The sequence below is a fragment of the Pinus tabuliformis genome, chromosome 6, assembly GCF_031772625.1.
Source record: "Pinus tabuliformis cultivar Carrire ecotype Pingquan chromosome 6, CPIR1, whole genome shotgun sequence".
NCBI lineage: Eukaryota > Viridiplantae > Streptophyta > Pinopsida > Pinales > Pinaceae > Pinus > Pinus tabuliformis.
Window position 1 is genome coordinate 1,551,521,463 of NC_142292.1, and position 13,183 is coordinate 1,551,534,645.

The window sequence follows — 13,183 nt, forward strand, 5'->3', positions numbered from 1 at the left end:
ATGTGAGCTTCAATTCCTCATCGTAGAGGCTTGACCTTGGAATCTACTATTAGTAAAATATTAGTTCTTGAGAAAGAAAAGAATGAATTTATCAATGGAACTACCATGAATATATCTCTGATTGAGATTTTTTTGGTGTGTTGAATTTGGAATTGGTAGCATTGCACTGTTTGCATTCAAGCAGAATGAGTATTTCTATTGTGAATTTGGTGTTACAAATATTCTAGGCACTTTTTTGCATCATGCCTTACAGTCTACAAACATTCTCAATCATTCCTCTAGATTTGCATGCCCAATATGCCCCAGCACCCATTCTTCTGCTCAAGTGCTTTTTCCCATCAATACCCAATGAAAATTTCTAAATTCTTATGTTTGTGTCCCATCTATGGTCAAAAGGTTAGGAGATCACATATATCCCATGCACAATAATGATCCTAGGTTTTTTCTTGCACAAGGGTATCCATTTCTCTGGCCCTGTAAAAATGTAGTAGTGACACTCCATGCCCATGGAGAAACTATACACATGAAAAATTCTTGCTATATTCATGTGTTTAAAATTACACCAACCATCATGTCAAAGAGAACATGAATCTATAGATTTCTGAATAACCAATCATTGGTTTGGCCATGTGATTTGAGGGAAAGATTTTGAATTACATTGAGCATCCATCATGTAGTAATGTGTACGCAAATACAATAGTTACTTTATCTTAGTCGATGCATATATAGCGAGAGGTTTGATCCATTTCTACCATGTCTCCATTGGGAAGGAAACATAATATACTAGTGACTAAGGGACCAGATATGTTACGTTGATTCTCATTCTATAGCCATGGTATTTCCCTTTCATGTCTTGGAAATGCCTACTTGTTCAATTTGATTCAAATTTAGGTTGATCTATACAACCGGTATGGTATAATGGATTTGTAATTCTTCTTTTCCACGGGGAATCTTTGGGGGCATACTTAGTCTTACCAAAGGTATTGGCCTATCATGTAGTGATAGTGGGCAACCATCCCAATCTCTTCAATTTTTTTAAATCTCATGATCACAAGCGTATAATTATTGGCATTATTGTTTATGTCTTGAAATTGACCCATCAAGTGGAATGAATATATCATAGTGAAATAGAATTAAAACATAGGAGGTTCAGGAGTATTTTAATTATAGCTAGTGATGGGAAACTTTGAATTTATAGTCCCAGCTAAGAAATTCTCCATAGCAGAACAATGATTTAATTGAATATTATATTTTTCTTATTTTCCTTCACTACATAAATTTTCTCACCAAATATTGATTGTAAGTGCTAGATGTTGCACACACATTGATATTCAGTAGAGTCAATTTGTTAGACAACATTTACTAGCATATGTTGTTTGTAAAACCATTTCGTTTCCTCCTTGCATCAAGTGATCACCAAAATACCATTTGCATTCTTTGATTATTTCCATCTAGAAAATGGTTGGCATTCCTTTCTATCGGGTATCAAAAGTATCATTGGATAATAACGAGTTTTATGCAAAAAATAATATTAGTTTCATTCAAAGATCCTTTTTATTGTTGGTACATGTTTTGTATTTGTTATTGTCACATTATATGATCACATACTTTTGATCAATACATTTTCGGCTGAGGTTGACAACCTCCATTTGCTCATCCACGCTATTAACAAAAGTGCTACTACCCTTGTATATTTTACTATTAGGGAATGTAGATTTGATGTTTCTTTTCTTAATATTGGCACAACATACTGCATTATTGTTACTTTTTGTCATTAGTTTTTCACCTTCAACACTATGAATATTGTACTTTCAATATTTGGAAAGCAAAGGAATCAAATAATTGACTACATCCATTCTTTTGTTTGTATTGAGTTGTTGATAAAATAACAAGATTTAATAAGGTAGTAAAGTTGCTAAATACATTGATACACTATATTTTTCATGATAAGATAAAAAACAACAAAACCATTCTCACAGATATTCAATTTTGTTTACAAGATGCACATGACAAGATTGAGTTTCAGCATCTCAAATATTAGCTTCAACTAGATGAACTAGAACATAAGAGTCATCATTTTGAACTTGTTCTTGTTCACAACAATTCTCTTTCTGAGTTAGAGAAAGACTCTCATAAACATCCAACACCTCATCAGATGAGTGAGGCCATTTCAAGAGAAGCTTTACATGAAGATGCACGGGCTCATCTTATAATTACTAAGGCCATTATAAAACCTTGGGAAGATCTTATTAGAAACAAGAATAGAAGTAGTCTTGGATATGAAAATGATGAGACCTTTCACACTCTAGGTTATTCTAAACCAATATAGTTTTAGAGTGTTGGATTCCATCAAGACAACTCATTTTCACATGCTTCACATTTAATCCACTTCCACATCAGATTTTCATATGCCAGTATTGTGACCAAGTTGGTGACATGTAATATTAGGCTTTTGACCTTCACCATTGTGATAATTATCGAAAATATATTAATCATTAAAAAATATGTTACAGACATAATATTCCTGCAAGAGAAAAAATTCACCCTGGATGGATTACTCCTTAGCAGTGGTATTTAACTACTAAGAATATATATTGGTCACACGTCATTACTCATTCTCGAGTATTGACACATCTTGCAATGCATAACTTCTCATATGCTCAGCTTGTATCTAATAAAGGGGGGATTAATTGCCATCTACTAGCTTCTATTATGTATTAATCAATCCTAAGCCACAATGAGAACAAGAGCTTGGAGCCAGAGTCATATTTATATAAAAATACAAAGTGATGTTTCATGAGTATGATTTGGTTGGTGGTTAACCTTAAACAACCATTGGGAAAAGATGTTGGTTCCTGCTACCCAGTTTATTAGTTTGTTGTCATATTCAAACCATCATTAGGAAGCACTTCCACTTCACATAATACTTTAGCTTCTGGCCATATTAAGAATTATTCCAATAACTTCTTCAAGCCAAGTTATGAAGTTGAACATCAACCTTAAACCACCACTAATAGAAGACTTTGGCTTTTTCTATGGTGGTCTCCCTTAAACCACCATTTTGAGAGCACATAATGCCATTGAATGTTATCAACAATTTTATTCCAACTCTCTTCCTTGACTTATATGCATGCCTTGGGATTATGGGGCAAACGTTGGAAGCATAATCATCTTGAGTTATGTAAACTTTCCTTATTCACTTGAGAGGAAGGAGAAAAGCCACTTGAGAATGGAAACAATATGAGAAGTTCAAGAGACCTCTTGGAGGATGAAAATCAAGGGCCAATACCTTTTTATTAATATGTATATCTTGTGAATAGAATGCATAACACAATTTATCAAATATGTTTATCACTTTTGTGTCTGCTCACCAGATGTGAGTTTTTTAGTTTTTTAGGATTTATAAAAAAATTTATATATTTGAATTATCCATAGGTTTAAATTAATGATGTGTAATAGTCAAAGCATGTCAGGCAGAATAAAAACTTGAAGAAAATTGATAAGACTGTTCATAACTTGAGTGCAAAATAATATAAAATCTTTATGGAAATATCGCAAAGAGAGGAATTAGGTGGATAAAAATTGTAATTAAAATAATTTATTTTTGACATTTTAGTAAAAATTAATTTCTTAGCATTAGTTTCTAACATGTCTTGAATACTCACTTTCACATATTTTTTATATTCTATCAGCACTAATAGCCACATAACAAAAAATTATCCTAAGAAAATAAAATTGTCATGATGTAAATGACGTACATGATGTAAATTTTGTAAATGATGGAATGGCATTGGAAGTTAATGACAGGGGGGATATTTTACAAAAATATGAGGAATATAGTGGAAATAATGTACAGACATACTTTCGATCTATATTATAAAAATGGGTCCAATGACTCCAAAAATTAGGTTATACATAAAATTTGTGAAGCATTTTAAAGTAATGGTCAATTATACTTGCGAGACTTGCAACAGTTAAAAAATCACATTGAAAAACATGAACCATCTAAAAAAGTGTTATTTCGAAATATATTTTTCTATAATATGTTGCAAACACAAACAAATTAAAATTTTCGCTACATTTATTTTGTTATTAATTAAATATCTTTTTATTATGCATTTTATTTTTCATGAAAAATGTAAAATGTCCAAAGGAAAAATAAGGGAAGATACAAATATATGATGGTAAGGATATCTAAATATATGTAGAAGGAGATGGTAAAATAAATGAGCATAATTGCATGGCAATAGGACACAATCCAATAACAATATGCATCAATGATATGCCATCATTGATTTATTCTTTTATGTACATAAAAATTAATTATTGTATGAAGTATCAATTTTCATTTATTTTGTTTCAAACAAGATAACAAAATGGAATCCACTGGGGACATAAAATGATGACAACAAGTAAAAGGCTTGTTGCAAAGTTTGTGAGTGCTTATCCTTTTCACTTTTCTTGAGATTTCAGATTTGTTGTGACATTTAGATTTAAATTATTAATTTATTGTCATCCATGTACGTTTTCTAGTAGGTGCTAACATAAAAAGAAGACCCAACGAAGAATTGATGAGCATTGGGTTATTTATGGATTGTGAATATATATTGAAGTATCGAAGGTTAACTAAACAATTTATCGGTAGCTATATTGTGTAACTTGACTCATTTTATAATTAATGAAACAATAAGAAACATTTTATATTAATCATATTGACTATGGTTAATCATGGAGTATTAAGCATGAAGTAAACAAAGTATCGAGTAGGTACAATGAAATGTACTTTGAGAGACAGTATGTGGCATGGCTTCCAAAGAATTAATATTGTTTATGACATAGTAGTTGTTATGATATGATTATATTGTAACACAAATATTACATTTTCCAAAGTGTAGAGCTCCAAACTTGGCATGCATTAATTCATTACACATGACATTAAAATATTAACCACAATACGCCATAAATTATCCATGCTCTGGAAAAAAAATTGTTTCTTAGATTGATTGAGTCGTTTCAAATCGGTATCTAACTTTTGTTTCAACCTCAGAGAAAAATCTCCTGAAAAAAGGAGAGCTCCTTTAGATGATTCTCTGCGTTTTTGTTAACTTCATGTGTAAATATGAAAAATAAAATAATTGAGAAATTATATTCGAGAGGAAAAACTAGTAGCAAAAATTTCTATTAAGTTCTTTTCATTGCCACGAGCATTTTTGGAATTTGCATTAAAATTTTTTTTACCATATTCATAAAAAAATTTCTCCCCATATTAATTGGAATAAACGATAGTTTGATTAGTATAGAATAGATTTCTCTGGCCAATTCCAATTTTTTTTTTATAATGATTTTAAATAAGATGCCAAAATCTTTTCGACAATGATTTTAACTAATTTTTCAATTTTTTTTACAAAACAGGCTTTGTTTTAAAAAGAGTTATCTTATACGTAAACTTCTAAACCCTTTCTTTCTTTTTTTCAACTTTTTCCTTTACATTGATCTTTTGTATTTTAATTTCAATGTATATATAGAAATGCTTATTACAACATCTTCTTCATCCTTCACTTTTATTACACTATGTTTTTATTTCTCTGTGAGATTAAAGTATTCTTCAACAAATTCATCAGTATCATTCTTTCCATATTGAATCATTTGTCACAAACTAGTCCAAATGACCAAAAGAAGTCAAGCAATGAAAAACAAAGGCAAATCCAATCACCTTATGAACAAGTGGTAAAATATTATAAGCTTTTGATCAAGTGCGACAATTCAATATTGAAAATGAGAACCTTTTTAATCAAATATTTTCTATTGGAACTTGATAGAGCATCTTTGAATATTGTTGGGTTGTGTTATATTCTTTCCACGACTAGCTTCCCTAGTTAACCGAGGGGTCAGAGGGGGGTTAAGGCCCCCTTTGTTGGGCCGATTGTACAATGGGGGGATCACAGAGGGTTCCGCCCCCCCTCTATGGGGTTCGGGGTAGTGCCCCTGGGAATATTGTTTTTGGACCCTATGTTAGGTGGGCGGACCTAACCATGGTTTTGTGCATGGTTTTTGCACATGGTTTTGAGCGCGATGGTTTTCGGTCCATGGTATTCGATGCTTGGAGATGTATATATATGTACTGTAAAATTGAAAGGAACATAATGAAAAAATCAAGCTGGTAGTCCCGGTTTTGGGATCTAGGGGAAAATCTCTGTGTATATGTGCTTTATGTGTTATGATCTCGGTATTGTTTATTTTTTGTGTTTTATAATTCTTATCTAGGTAATTCCGGTACGGGGTTAAAACCTACATTTGGTATCAAAGCTATTTTGGCTTCAAGGGGACGCCTTTGTTGCTAAAGGGTTTCGCTTGGGCCTGTGGTAAACCTTGTTCAGTGGGAGATTTATGGGATCGATTCTGGTGGTGAAAGAAGATGACGAGCAGTGGAAAGATAGAGATCGATAAACCTAATGGTCAGAGTTTTGAGTTGTGGAAACTCCAGATGGACGATCTGTTGGTGGATAAAGATCAGTGGATCACAATAGATCTGGGTACTAAACCAACGGGAGTGTCCGATGAAGAATGGAAGAAGTTGGATCTGAAGGCAAAGAGCAAAATACAAGTGTGTGTCTCAGATTCAGTATTGTTGAATATATCAGGTGAAGCTATGACAAACGGTTTGTGGGACAAGTTAGGGACTTTGTACCAATCTAAGTCTCTGGTGAATAAACTGTTCCTACAGAAAAAGTTGTATAGCTTGAGGATGAAAGATGGAGACTCGGTGACAGAGCATCTTAACACATTTAATAGCGTTAAGTCAATTATTGTCTGTTGATATTAAAATCTCATATGAATATAAGTGCATTAGTTTGTTGTGTTCTCTACTAGATTCGTGGGATAGTCTGGTTATTGCAATAGGTAACAATGCAACTGCCTTGTAGTTTGATGAAATAGTCTCATCCTTGCTGAAGGAGGAGACGAAATGGAAAAATATGGAGAGCCAGAATGGTGATGCCTTGTCTATACGAGGAAGTTCCCATAACAAAAATAAAATTAAGTCATCGAGTGGGAGATCTAAATCTAGAGGGAGATCTAAATCTCCAGGAAAACATGTAAAGGTGTGCTGGAAATGCGGAAACGGATGTCACTACAAAAGGGACTATAAATCTAAAAATCCTGACAAAGGAAATGGATCTGATGATGCTCCTCCTATAGAGGCAAAAAGCACCTCGGATGTACTTGGCTTCTTCATGTACACATGTAGATTATGAGGCACATTTGATTGATCAAGTACATCCTTTCACTTCACTCCTCCTAGAGAGTGGTTCTGTGAGTATGAGAAATATGATGGTGGTGATGTCTTCTTGGGGGATGACAGGAAGGCTAAAATTGTTGGTCACAGAAAATATAAGTTGAATTTGCAAGGTGGAAGGATTATAACACTTCAAGGTATTTTGTGTATTCTTGAATTGGCCAGAAATATGATTTCTATAAGCAAGCTCAATGATGCAGATGTAAAAACAATGTTCAAGTAGGATACCTACAAGATGGTTTAGGGAGCATTGGTATTGATGTGGGGAGTTTAGATTGGAACTTTGTACAAGCTACAAGGTATAACTGTTGTTGATGGGTGCAATAGTTCTATGGTTCCTGAAAGTGGAGCAAAAAATCTAGTGGCCTCTGGAGAAAAAACCATGCTATGCCATCAAAGGCTTGGAAATATTGGAAAGAAGGGCCTTCAAATACTTCATGGTAAAGGTATGGTAGAAGGTATGACTAATAGTTATCTGGATTTTGATTTCTCTGAAAATTGTCTATATGAGAAGCAAAATCAGGTGAGTTTCCCCTCTGGTGGTAAGAGGGCGAAACAAATATTAGAGCTTGTGCACAATGATGTGTTTGGACCTGTGAAGGTTCCATCACTGGGTAAGTATGTGTACTATGTATCATTTATAGATGAATTCTCAAGGAATAGATGGATATATTTCCTCAAGAAGAAATCAAAAGTCTTTGATAAGTTTAAAGAATTTAAGGCTCTGGTGGAAAACCAGACAGAGAAGAAGATAAAGGCACTAAGGACAGATAATGATGGAGAGTTTCGCAAGAGAAATTTGAAGAATTCTGTAAGAAGTGTGGTATATCATGATATAAATATACTCCATACACACTTGAGAAAAATGGAGTTGCAGAAAGAATGAACAAGACTTTGAATGAAAGGGCAAGAAGCATGCTCAGTGGTGCTGGGTTAGGACAGGAATTCGGGGCAGAGGTGATGAAGACATCATGTTACTTGGTCAACTGATCACCTTCATCAGCGTTGGACGATGTGATTCCATAAGAGGTATGGACTCGTAAGAAACTCTGTCTTTCAAATTTGAGGGTACATGGATGTGATGCATATGTACATGTTCCAAAGGAGAAAAGAACCAAGTTGGATAGTAAATCTGAAAAGTGCATCTTTATTGGGTATAAGGATTGTTTAAAGGGCTATAAACTTTGGAACCCAATAACAAGGAAGGTTGTTTACAACTAAGATGTGGTGTTCAAAGAGGTGAAAGATGTTATTAAACATGAAGTCCAACCAAAGGAACCTGAAAAGATAGAGTTTGAGCTAAAGGAGGAAGAATCATATTCTACAGCAGAAGAGGAATCAGAAGATGAAGAGCCACAAACTCCGGTTGTGAGAAGATCGGTTTGACAGAGAAGATGGCCAGTAAGGTATATTCCATCATTTTCTGTTCAAATTTTTCTTTATCTATTACTGATAATGATCCCAGAAATGTGAAGGAAGCAGTAGATTCAGAGGATGGAAAAATTTGGAAGGAGGCCATGGTTGATGAAATAACATCTTTGCACAATAATGAAGCTTGGGATCTGGTGGAGTTGTCAGTTGGAAGGAAACCCATTGGCAACAAATGGATGTTAAAGAAGAAGACAAATGCATAAGGAAAGGTGGAGAAATACAAAGCTCAGTTGGTAGAAAAAGGTTATTCCTAAGTGTCAGGAATTGATTTTGGTGATATTTTTTCTCATGTTGTCAAGGTAGCTTCTATTAGATTACTTTTATTTGTTATTGCTGATTTTGATTTTGATGTAGAGCAGATGGATGTGAAGACAACATTTCTTCACGAGGACCTGGAAGAGGAGATATACATGAAGCAACCTGAAGGCTTTGTGGTGAAGGGTTATAAATAACTAATATGCAAGTTAAAAAAGTCTTTGTATGGGTTAAAATAGTGACCAAGGATGTGGTATCAGAATTTTGATACATTTATATGGGGACTTGGCCTCACAAGAAGAAAAGAAAATCATTTTGTGTATTTTAAATTAATTTGTGACCATATTATTTATATGTTTTTGGTTGGAAATGACAAAGAAATTATCAAGGACTTGAAGACCCAATTGTCCTCCAAATTCAATATAAAAGATCTTGGTGTTGTAAATTATATTTTGGGCATGGAAATTAAAAGAGATTGCACAAAGAGGAAGCTCTGGTTAAACCAGAGAAACTATGTCAAGACAATACTACAGAGATTTAATATGAAGTATAGTAAACTGATGAAGGTTCCTCTTCCTCTAGGTGTGAAGTTATCTACTGAACAATGTACCAAGACAAGAAGAGGAAGAGGACATGTCCCATGTTCCATATGCAAGTGCAGTCGGTAGCCTAATGCATGTGATGCTCTGTACTAGACCAGACATTGCACATGCAGCAGGAGTATTGAGCATGTTTATGTAAAAACCAGGGAAGGAGCATTGGACAGTAGTTAAGCGGGTTTTCAGGTATTTATGTGGCACTAATGATTATGGTTTGTGCTACCAAGGAAGACTAGGATTGGACATAGTTTTGGATATTTTTGGCTTTGTTGATGCAGACTGGGTTGGATATCTGGATAAGATAATATCTATAAGTCGGTATGTGTTTAACCTATCTGGAGGTGCAGTTAGTTGGATGAGTGAGAAACAATTTGTAGTGGCACTATCAACTACAGAGGTAGAATACATGGCAGCCACTCATGCAAGAAAGGAAGCAGTTTAGTTGGAGAGATTGTGTTCAAGTATGGGGTTAGTATAGGGAGCTATAAGGATAGATTGTGATAGCCAAAGTGAAATTTTCTTAGCAAAGAACCCTGCTTTCCATTCCAATATAAAGCACATTAATGTTCAGTATCACTTGGTGAGTGATATGATAGAAGACAAAAAGGTGTTGCTAATAAAGGTAGACACTTTGAAAAATACTACAGATGCATTGACAAAATATGTGAGCTCTGAGAAGTTCCCTTGGTGTAGAGAAACAATGGTTTTTGTAGGGCTAGATAAATGACTAAGCTCCCCTATGGCCCCCTGTGGAAAGAAAACAACAAGTGGGAGAATGTTGGGTTGTGTTATATTCTTTCCACGACTAGCTTCCCTAGTTAACCAGGGGGTTAGAGGGGGGGGAAGAAGCCACCCCTTCGTTGCACCAATTGAGCAACAGGGGGCTCATAGGGGCTTCGAGGGGGGCCAGTTAGCCCCCCTCTATAGGGTGCGGGGTAGCGCTGCAGGGAAATTATTTTTGGATCCTATATTAAGTGGGTGGACCTACCTACGGTTTTATGCATGGTTTTCAGACATGGTTTTGGGCGCGATGGTTTTCTATACATGGTATTGGATGATTCAACATGTATATATATGTATTGTAACATTGGAAGTAACATAATGAAAAAATAAAGCTGATAGTCCTGGTTTTGGGATCCGGGGGAAAATCTCTGTGTATATGTGTTTTATGTGTTATGCTCTTGCTATTGTTTATTTTCAGTGTTTTATAATTCGTATGGAGGTAATTTCTGTATGGCGTTAAAAACTACAAATATTGAGAGGAAATATATGTTGTGAAGTTTATAGAATCTATAAATTTGGCATAATGTACGTAATTTCTCTTTATCTTCTATATTTGAATGACATTTTGTTTATTCATTTTTATATTCAGTGATCTTCTATATCTCAAGATTCTTCTTGAATTTATGCCTTACGATGATTCCTTTGCAACATCTGGCGCTATTGTTACTTTAAATTTGATTTTAGATTTGGAAGTGCATAATAAACAATAATAAATCATTTGTGCATTTGTTACTTTATCAAGTAGCATGTAAATATAAAATACCATGTAAATAAAAAAATATAAATGAAATGTTTTCAAATTTGTAGTAGTATCATAACAATATAGTAATGGCTATATATATGTGCAGAATGCATTGGGATGTAGTATTTTATTATGTACACCACTATCTTAGTTTGTTAAAAAAAAATCATAATGTCTACATTCATGATTTTTGGTTTTTTGAAGGAAAATAGTTTATTTTATTATAGTAAGTGCAATGGTAGCTCATTCCAACAAGAATATGAAGCACTTGGAAGCATAATATTCTTAGATTATGCTTGAGAGGAAGGTGAAAATCCTCAGATGAATTCCAATAGATATGCCAAGCCCAAGAGACCTCTTGAAAGATGCAAACCAAGGATCAATAAAATTATATTGATATGTATATCTTGTGAATATAAAACATGATATAATTTAGAAAATATATCTTTTACTTTTCTGTGTATTCAACATGGTATAAGAGTACATGTATTCCTTCCCTACTCAAATTTGAGCCACTATTATATGGCCTTATTAGAAATCAAATTGATTTGTGAGCCATAGGTGTGTGGAATTTTCTCAACCAAAAGTGTGTGGTATAATCAACCTAGACGATCTTAATGGGAAATTTGGAAGCCTAAGAAGTTCTAAGAATTTATTCTATATTTAGTGTACGTTCTGAATAATAATGTTAAAAAAAAGGTAATGCCTTTGCACCTAGGGGTTGTGCCACTTTCAGCCTGCCTCATTTTCAATTATTAATACATCCTTTATATCATCTTAGGGTCCATTCCCTACAAATGTGAGCTTCAACTCCTCATCGTAGAGGCTTGACCTTGAAATCTATTATTAGTAAAATATTAGTTCTTGAGAAAGAAAAGAATGAATTTATCAATGGAACTACCATGAATATATCTCTGATTGAGATTTTTTTGGTGTGTTGAATTTGGAATTGGTAGCATTGCAATGTTTGCATTCAAGCAGAATGAGTATTTCTATTGTGAATTTGGTGTTACAAATATTCTAGGTATTTTTTCGCATCATGCCTTACGGTCTACAAACATTCTCAATCATTCCTCTAGATTTGCATGCCCAATATGCCCCAACACCCATTCTTCTACTCAGGTGCTTTTTCCCATCAATGCCCAATGACAATTTCTAAATTCTTATGTTTGTGTCCCATCTATGGTCAAAAGGTTAGGGGATCACATATATCCCATGCACAATAATGATCCTAGGTTTTTTCTTGCACAAGGGTATCCATTTCTCTGGCCTTATAAAAATGTAGTAGTGACACTCCATGCCCATGGAGAAACTATACACATGAAAAATTATTGCTATATTCATGTATTTAAAATTACACCAACCATCATGTCAAAGAGAACACGAATCTATAGATTTCTGAATAACCAATCATTGGTTTTGCCATGTGATTTGAGGGAAAGATTTTCAATTACATTGAGCATCCATCATGTAGTAATGTGTACGCAAATACAATAGTTATTTTATCTTAGTTGATGCATATATAGCGAGAGGTTAGATCCATTTCTACCATGTCTCCATTGGGAAGGAAACATAATATACTAGTAACTGAGGGACCAAACATGTTATGTTGATTCTCATTCTATAGCCATGGTATTTCCCTTTCATGTCTTGGAAATGCCTACTTGTTCAATTTGACTCAAATTTAGGTTGATCTATACAACCAATATGGTATAATGGATTTGTAATTCTTCTTTTCCACGGAGAATATTTGGGGGCATACTTAGTCTTACCAAAGGTATTGGCCTATCATGTAGTGATAGTGGGCAACCATCCCAATCTCTTCAATTTTTTTAAATCTCATGATCACAAGCATATAGTTATTGGCATTATTGTTTATGTCTTGAAATTGACCCATCAAGTGGAATGAATATATCATAGTGAAGTAGAATTAAAACATAGGAGGTTCAACATTATTTTAATTATAGCTGGTGATGGGAAACTTTGAATTTATAGTCCCAGCTAAGAAATTCTCCATAGCAGAACAATGATTTAATTGAATATTATATTTTTCTTATTTTCCTTCACTACATAAATTTT